The sequence below is a fragment of the Rutidosis leptorrhynchoides genome, chromosome 1 (assembly GCF_046630445.1).
Source record: "Rutidosis leptorrhynchoides isolate AG116_Rl617_1_P2 chromosome 1, CSIRO_AGI_Rlap_v1, whole genome shotgun sequence".
In the NCBI taxonomy this organism is placed as follows: domain Eukaryota; kingdom Viridiplantae; phylum Streptophyta; class Magnoliopsida; order Asterales; family Asteraceae; genus Rutidosis; species Rutidosis leptorrhynchoides.
Genome location: NC_092333.1, coordinates 568,377,984 through 568,387,142, shown reverse-complemented (window position 1 = coordinate 568,387,142; position 9,159 = coordinate 568,377,984).

Genomic DNA, 9,159 nt, shown 5'->3' with positions numbered 1-9,159 from the left:
TACGTCGTCACTCGACTTATGTCCCGGTTCCGTTTTTTCGAACGTCCTTTCGTACGTTTAGAAAACTTGCACATTACGTTTCGTGACTCGTACATTTGTCAAAATATAGACTTAAATTATCCATAAACTATACCACTCGAAATATAACCTATACATTTGAGTATTTTGGTCATTTACTTATATAAATCATCGTCTTGTTATTTACTAATATAATAGTATTATCAATCGTTTTATAACCAAGTTAATATATATTCGATAAACACGTTTTAAATACACGTCGCAAGTTATTCATACAATTAATATTCCAACTTATCATAAATATTCAAATACATATATAAACCAATAAGTTTAATGTACGGTATCATACAATTAATACCTTGTTACCCTTTTAAGTTATAGTATATATATGTATCTATTTACATATAATTGTTCGCAAATCATCGAAAACAACCGAAGGGTATTTGAATAGTTCAAAAATTTTGAGGTTCAACTTTACAGACTTTGCTTATCGTGTCAGAAACGTTAATCATACAAAGATTAAGTTTAAATTTGGTCAGAAATTTCCGGGTCGTCACATACACTCACTTCCAGGTTGCACCAACACCAGTGCATCCGTACGGTTGCATATGTACCCGTACGGTTGCACAATGTACCCGTACGGTTGCACAATGTACCCGTACGGTTGCAGGCTGCAACTGTACGACTGTGTTCTTCGTGCAGCAGCAGCAGAAACCGACGGGTTTCGAACCAAAATCGCTCAATCTCGTTTCCAGACATGTTTTTGACCCAAAATCCACACACAACATGTTAGGAAAACATTTAGGGACTTAAACCCTCTGGTTTTAAGCATCAACAACACCAATTTGGCTAGATTTGACTAAAAATCCAATTTTGACAAAACCTAACTTAAAACCACACAAATCAATCAATTTGGAACTGAAAATCACGAGTTGTTACTTGAAACAATCACGAAATTAGTAAGAACGAGCTTTATAACACAAATTCAATTCCAAAAGACAAGGTTGAGGAGTAGGGTTTTAAGTAGTGAGAGTGAGTTTAGGTACGGAGTAAATTTAGAAGATTCAAGAAAATTAGAGAAAAGGCTGGTCTCTATTATATATATTTATGCTAAACACAATACCCCATCACATACGGGTATTCACCAGTAATCTGATATCTTTCATACTTAATTTGACTGCCCTAACGGAGTCTAAATTAAATAAGCGAACATGTTCTGCGACCCTTGTCACAAACTGGTCTTAACCAAATAATAAAATAACATTCATAATTAAATAAAATAAAAGCATAAATAATCACATAATTATGCCTAAGGGCAAAATAGTCATCTTACATCTAAGCCCTATCTGAGGATGTTACACTTCAGTTTAAGGACTGGAGTAGAGTAACCCCTGAGCCTTTTGAACCAGCTCCAAAAACACTGAGATGATAAGAAAGAGATGGCAACACGACCATTTCTTGACCAGATTCGGGTGTAACATCTTTTGAGCTTGTGCTGGTTGTGTTACTGGTTAGATCACCCAGCTCACCCGCATCATCCTCCCCCTCTAAAAAGGAACTTGACCTCAAGTTCTCGAGGTTGTCATCTTCCAAGTAAGGCATCAAATCACCAACATTGAAAGTGCTAGAAACAGCACTATCACCAGGTAGGTCAACCTTGTAAGCATTATCACCAACTTTTTCTAATACCTTGAATGGACCCTCGGCTCTTGGCATCGGCTTGTTCTTTCTTTTGGCTGGGAATCTTTCTTTCCTTAGATGAATCCAAACAAGATCACCAGGAATGAAAGTGAGCTGCTTTCTGTGCTGGTTAGCCTTAGCCTTGTATTGCTAGTTGGTCTTCTCAATTTGTGCTTTCACTTGCTCGTACAACTTCTTCATTTCTTTTGCCTTTGCTTCTGCCTCAACACTTGCCTTAGGCTCAATTTCAAAAGGAACCAGATCAATGGGTGTGAGTGGATTTGCACCATAGCAGACCTCAAATGGTGATTTTCCTGTGAAGTAATTAGGTGCTCTATTAAAAGCAAATTTAGCATGAGCAAGCTTCAAATCCCACTCTTTCAAACTTTTCTTTACAAGTGTTCTTAGCAGCATTCCTATAGTTCTATTGGTTTTGTTGCAGGCTATAAAATGAGCCATCTTTGAAAATCTGTCAACAACAACCATAATTGAATCTTTGCCTCGCTAAGTTCTTGGCAATGCAACAATGAAGTCCATGCTCAAATCTTCCTATGGCTGGTTGTGAACAGGAAGTGGAGTATATAAACCATTATGAAAAGCTGATTTAGCTTGAAAGCATGTAGCACAATGATTAATCACAGCTTTAACATCTTTATCCATACATGGCCAACAAAAGTGTCCATTTAGGACCTCTAATGTCTTGTTAATCCCAAAATGACTAGCTAAGCCACCTCCATGTGCTTCCCTAAACTAGCCAATCCCTGATTGAATCTTTTGGAATACACAATCTGCTGCCCTTGAATAGAAAACCATCATGTTCAACATAATCTCTTTTGAACTCAGCAGGTGAACTATTCAAAATTGGAGCAAAGTCAGGATCAGCTTCATATAACTCCTTAACAAATAAGAATCCAAGAACTCTAGCCTCCAGAATTGACAACAAATAATACCTCCTTGATAGAGCATCAGCAACAACATTAGAAGTACCAGCCTTGTGTTTAGACACAAAGGAGTACATCTGTAAGAATTCAACCCATTTTGCATGCCTTGGATTTAGTTTGTGCTGACCATTAATGTACTTCAATGCTTCATGATTAGAAAAGAGAACAAATGGCCTTGGCTTCAAATAATGAGACCAATGATTAACAGCTCGAATGATGACATAAAATTCTTTATCATAAGTGCTATAATTTAGTTTGGACCCACTTAGCTTTTCACTAAAATAAGCTACTGGTCTTTTTCCTTGTACTAGCACAGCTCCAATGCCAACACCACTTACATCACATTCAAGTTCAAACAACATATTAAAATTAGGCAAAGCAAGTATAGGTGCTGAACTTAGCTTTTCCTTCAATGATTCAAATACTGATTGAGCAGAACTGGACCATTCAAACACCCCTTTCTTCAAACAATCAGTAATTGGAGCAACAATTGTGAAGAAGTCTTTGATAAATCTTCTATAAAATGAAGCTAAACCATGAAAACTTCTAATTTCAGTGATGGGAGAAGGACTAGGCCAAGATCTGATTGCTTCCACTTTAGATAGATCCATTGAAATGCCTTCTTCAGAAACCACATATCCAAGAAACACTACCTTGCTAACAAAGAAATCACACTTTTCCAGCTTGCCATACAATTGATATTGCCTTAACAGCTCAAATACTTTCCTCAAATCATCTAAGTGTTCTTATTTAGTTTCTGAGTACACTAGAATGTCATCAAAGTAAACAACTACAAACTGCTTAATAAGTGGTCTAAGCACTTCATTCATAAGTCTCATGAATGTGCTGGGTGCATTGGATAAACCAAAAGGCATAACTAACCACTCGAATAACCCACCTTTGATCTTGAAAGCTATCTTCCATTCATCTCCTTCTTTCATACAAATCTGATGATACCCACTTCTAAGATCAACTTTGGAGAATACACAAGAACCATGCAACTCATCTAGCATATCATTAAATCTATGTATGGGATACCTATACTTGATGGTGATGTTGTTAATAGCTCTGCTATCTACATACATTATCATGGAACCATCTTTCTTTGGAACCAGCAAAGCTGGTACTGAACAAGGACTCATGCTGGTTCCAACATACCCCTTTGCAACCAGCTCATTAACTTGCTTTTCTAATTCTTTTGTTTCATGAGGAGAACATCGATAATATTCTTTGTTAGGAAGAATAGACCCAGGTACAAGATCAATTTGATGTTCGATACCCCTAATTGGTGGTAAACCAGCTGGTAATTCATTTGGGAACACATCAGCAAATTCGGATAACAATGGTTTTACCCGAGCTGGTACTTCATCATGCTAGTTTAACTCATCACTTTCAACCAGCAGCAACAAGTAAGCACCAGTACCACCCTTTAACTCAGTATCAACTTCAGCTTGAGTCATAAACAAAGTCTTATTACTCTTAACAGTAGGGTCAGCTCTAGGTATTTCACTAGACTTTAAAGAAATGAGGGTGATCTTCTTACCATTAGCATACAGTGAGTAAGTATTTTGATGTCCATTGTGATAGACATACTTATCAAACAACCAAGGTCTACCAAACAGCAAATGAAAAGCATTAATAGGAATAACATCACAAGTAATCTCATCTTGATAAACACTACCAATAGAAAATGGAACAGTAACTTGGCGAGTGAACTTTACCTCATTGCCTTGGTTAAGCCATTGAAATTTGTAGGGATGAGGATGCTTCTTTGTAACCAGCTGCATTTGCACAGCTGCCTCCATCAACAATCAGGCTGCATACTTTGCCCTTAACTGTGCATCTTGAATGAAAGATGTTTTCACGCTGGCTTTTATCTTCAATGGTTTCTGCTGAGTGCATTACTCTTCTAACCATTAAAAACTCTCCAATATCAGCAACAACAAACTCTTCATTATCAGACTCGTCATATGCTGGTTCAGTTTCAAAACCCCCTTCTAAATCTTCAATCTCCTTTAATGTAAGAGCACGCTGGTTAGGACATTGAGCTTGAAAATGCTCAAATCCATGGCACTTGAAGCATTTCCTTCTATCATCTTTAGGACCAGCTACAACTTGCTCTTTGCCTTTAATGGTTTTTGATGCTGCCTCGTTATGCTTAGGCAGCACTGACGTTTGACCCTTCATAGGTAGCATTGTTAGCTTGGAATAAGACCTAAAATTAGTTTTCTTTTTTGCTTGTTTCTCCACTTGAATAGCCAGCTTGTAAACACTCTCAAAAGTCCATAGAGGCTGCATTTCAACTTGATCAGCAATTGAAGCATTTAAACCTCCAACGAATCTTGCTATTGTGTGTTCTTCAGCTTCTTTGACATTGGTACGAATTTTAAGCTGCTCGAACTCTCTGATGTAATCAACAACGTTCATACTGCCTTGCTTGAGTGTATTCATCTGTAGATACAGATCTTGTTTGTAAGCTTGAGGAACAAATCTTTTCTGCATACACTCTTTTAATTTGGACCAGGTCTTGATGGTTTTCTTTCCTTCATATTGCCTTTCCCTTTTCAGATTATCATACCACATGGAAACATACTTCTTTAATCTGATTACGGCAACTTTAAAGGCCTTTTTATCATCATAACCTTTAACCTCCATTATTCTATCCATGGTCTGAACCCATTCATAGTAATCTTCTGGATTAGAGGACCCTTCAAAATCAGGTGGATCTATCTTGATATCTTTTAAATCATCAGCTCGTTTCCTACGCCTTCTTCTTCATTGTGAAGAAGCATGAGATCCATCAGTAGATCCATGACTACCATCTTCAGATTCAGTACTAGAAGACACAATGGTTGTATCTACATTTTCAGATCTGGCTCTATTTCTTCTTAGCACACCATCTTCTAACAAAATAACCATTCTTTCCATCTGATGTTGCAGAGCTTCAATAGCTCTATCTTTTCAAAGATTATGAGCTTCTTCAAGAGTCATATTTCTAGGAACCTCAGCCATTTCAAATCAGATCTGGAAATAAGCTTTTCAGCTTAAAAACAGAGTATGAATTGAAACAACAATAAAAATAATAAGAAAGCTTCGATTGAGCAACCTAAGCTCTGATACCACTTTGATGCATAATTATGACTTTAAAAACCCAATTTAGAACAAGCTTTCTTCACCTAACAGATCTGAACACGAAACCCTCAATTTGTAACAGTAACAGCCCCAAAACAGAGTATAAAACTCTGAAATAAGAACACAAAGGATAAAGAATCTAAACCCCAAATTGATAAAGATACCACCACAATCAGAGATCTAAAAACACTCAAAACCTTCAATTACAGCTGATAAAGATTCCACCACAACTATAATATTAGATTTGAAGATTTGGATTTCACCACAATGTTTGATAAAGTAACACCACAAATAGTGATAAAGAAACCACACTTAGCCACCAGAATCAAAGATTCAAAAAGAAACAGAGATTTTGTAAATAGATAAGCTTTATCAAACTTTCATTCATTCATCAACTGAGTTTTACAATTACAAGAGCTCTCTATTTATAGGAGAAGCTTAACAACTATTTTCTAGACAAGACAAAAACATAAAAAGGAAAAGGAGACAAAAAGGACAAACAATTATAAATTAGCCAATAAGAATAAAGGACATAATCTGTAAAAAGCCTGTCATTTGGTAGTGCTCCTCCCATGATAAAAAGCAGCCAATGATAAACAAAAATCTTCCTTGGACAACTCAACATTCTAGAACACCCACAGACATGTGTTAAGCACATGACTTGGCCTGGTTATTGAAAAGCATAAGTAAACTTTGAATCGTATTTGAATGCCGTGTAACGACCCGACTTTTTTGACTTTTAATTATATTCATTACTTTCACGAAACTGCGTATTTGTACGTACTAATATAGACTATATTCTGGGATCATTAATTATGTTAATTACTTTTGTTAATGCCTTACAAAATGTTTTTATGTACTTAGTTACTTAACATGATCCTTGATTGCATTTATGACCGTTAGTGTCACTTATTGTTCAAAACGAGCTACGTACTTAGTACACGTTAAACTTTTGTCATAATTGGAATATTATGACTACGTAAACTTAATTGTTATTTATTATGACAATTACTTGGCTTGATGGTTTATTAATTACGCTTAGTGTTTACTAATGCTCACTAGTAGCCTTATTGGACTTAACACCATATTGGACCTAGTTAATTAAAGGCCCAACCTGCTCAACTTAATGGACTAGTTAGTGGGCTAGTTAATGGACTTGTTAATCCATTAATACATGAGACAAAACCCACTTAATATTAAGACAAGGTTACTAGCATGCTTGTGTACAATACTTACACCTTTTAACTTAATATCCCATGCCACCCAACATGTACCTACACCACCATATACCACCACCCATGAAAAGCAAATGGTCCCCCATTTTTGCTCCCAAAACCATCGGCACCCTCACCACCCCACCACCACTTTATTTTTTTTAAACTCTCATTCCATCCTCATTTCATTTCATTCAAACACACACACACACACACACATTTTCTCTCAAATCTCTCTCTAGTTTTCTCTCAAATACTTGAAGAACTTGTAAGTGTTCTTGATCTTCTTTTCTTCTTTTTCTTCATCATTTTCGTGAATCATCATCATTCTTACTTAAAAATTCAAGTTTTGTAACTTGAATCTTCATAACTCTTGTAGATTCAAACTTTGTTTTGAAAAATGCAAGAACATGGAGATTAAAGCTTTTTAGCTTTAAATCTTCTTTACTTATGTTAGATCTAAGTTATTAACTTAAGATCTCTTTAATTATGTTAAAAGATCAAAACTCATGTTTGTGATCTTCATGTAACTTGTAGATTCAACTTTTTTACTTTATGGATCTTCAAGAAAGTTTGAAATACAAGCTTACTAGCTTGAGATTTCTACAAAAAGTTAGTTAAGATCAAAGTTTATTAACTTATGATCTTCTTTAATTTGTTGTACTTTAGATTTGTGACTTGTGTTTTCATTAAACAAAAGATACAAGCTTACTAGCTTGAGATCTCATAAGTATTGTTAGGAATCCAAGCTCTTTAGCTTAGAGTTTCATTATTGTATTTGATCTAAGTTGTGTAACTTATGGTCTTTTACTTTGCTTAAACAAAAGCTCATTAGATTATGTTTACTTCACTTTATAAGATCTAAGTTTCATAACTTATGGTTGTGTAAAAGTTGAAAGTCTAAGTGTTATGACTTAGGGTTTCACCAAGAACATGAGATCTAGACTTTTTAGTCTAAGGTCTTTAATACTTAGCTAATATCTAAGTTCCATAACTTAAGGCCTTGCTTATTTAGTTTGATTCAAAGTTTATAGCTTAATAGAACTTGTACTTGTGTTAAAACTAAGAAATTGATGTAACTTTGGTTCATCACCTTGCTCAAACTCTCACATGAGTTGTATTTTATTTCTTAGTCTTGACTTTGTGTGTTGATGGTTAAACCTTGGTTAAAGTGATGCTAAAACATCAAGAGTTGTACACTTGAGGCTTATACGCATCAAGGATGAGAACCGTGATGAGCATCAAACACCAAAAAACCCACCGGAGCACTTGTTTGATGTTTTTCAGAGTCTGATCAGACACCTGGGCTTCTGGAAAAGTTGATTTTCAGATAGTTCGGTTCGAGTATATGACTTTTCGTTTAAGACTCGCCTAAATCCGATATATGGTTTAGGATTTATAGCCTCCCGAAAGTCACTACGCCCTTGTAACAACGTGCAGAAAATTCTGACCTACTTGCGCTTGAACCGTCGCCACGGTCAAACGACATCGAGTTAGGTTCTGAAAATTGGACAGCGGTTATAGGACTCATATATGGAGCCTTAGCCACTGACCGCGCATTATTTCAGTTTGTATAGAGGTCGTAGCAGCTGAACGAAGTCAGGCTTTGTTTCGATCTCTATTCTTGATTGAAAACTTACTTTACTTATTACGTATGATGATGATGAATGATGATACTTAAGACTTAACTTACGTACTTTTAAACTCTTTGAGACAATTTACTGACTTAGTAACTTTTGACTTAGGTTGAGGACCTTTCGGACCGACTTACTTGCTTACTAATCTCGTATCGACTTTTACCGCACTTTCACTGTGAGTTATAGCTCCCTTTTTTACTTCAACTATTTTTGGAACTGAGAATACATGCGCTTTTCATGTTTTACTTACTAGGAACGAGTACTTAAACTTTATATATGTGTGGGGTGATATAACGGCATAAACTTTCCCGTTAGCTCGGTAAAGTTTAGTCATTGGTTTTTGAACCGGTGAACGCGAATCTTAGATATGGATCCATAGGGTTTGACATCCCCACTCAGGCTAGTCGCGCTAGCATTTATGTAAGACTCTAATCCTGTTTCTGACTTTTTAGTTGTTCGGGACGCCGTCCAGGATGGTGGGACGCCGTCCAGATGTTAAAGGCTGGACGCCATCCAGAAATTGGGACGCCGTCCAGT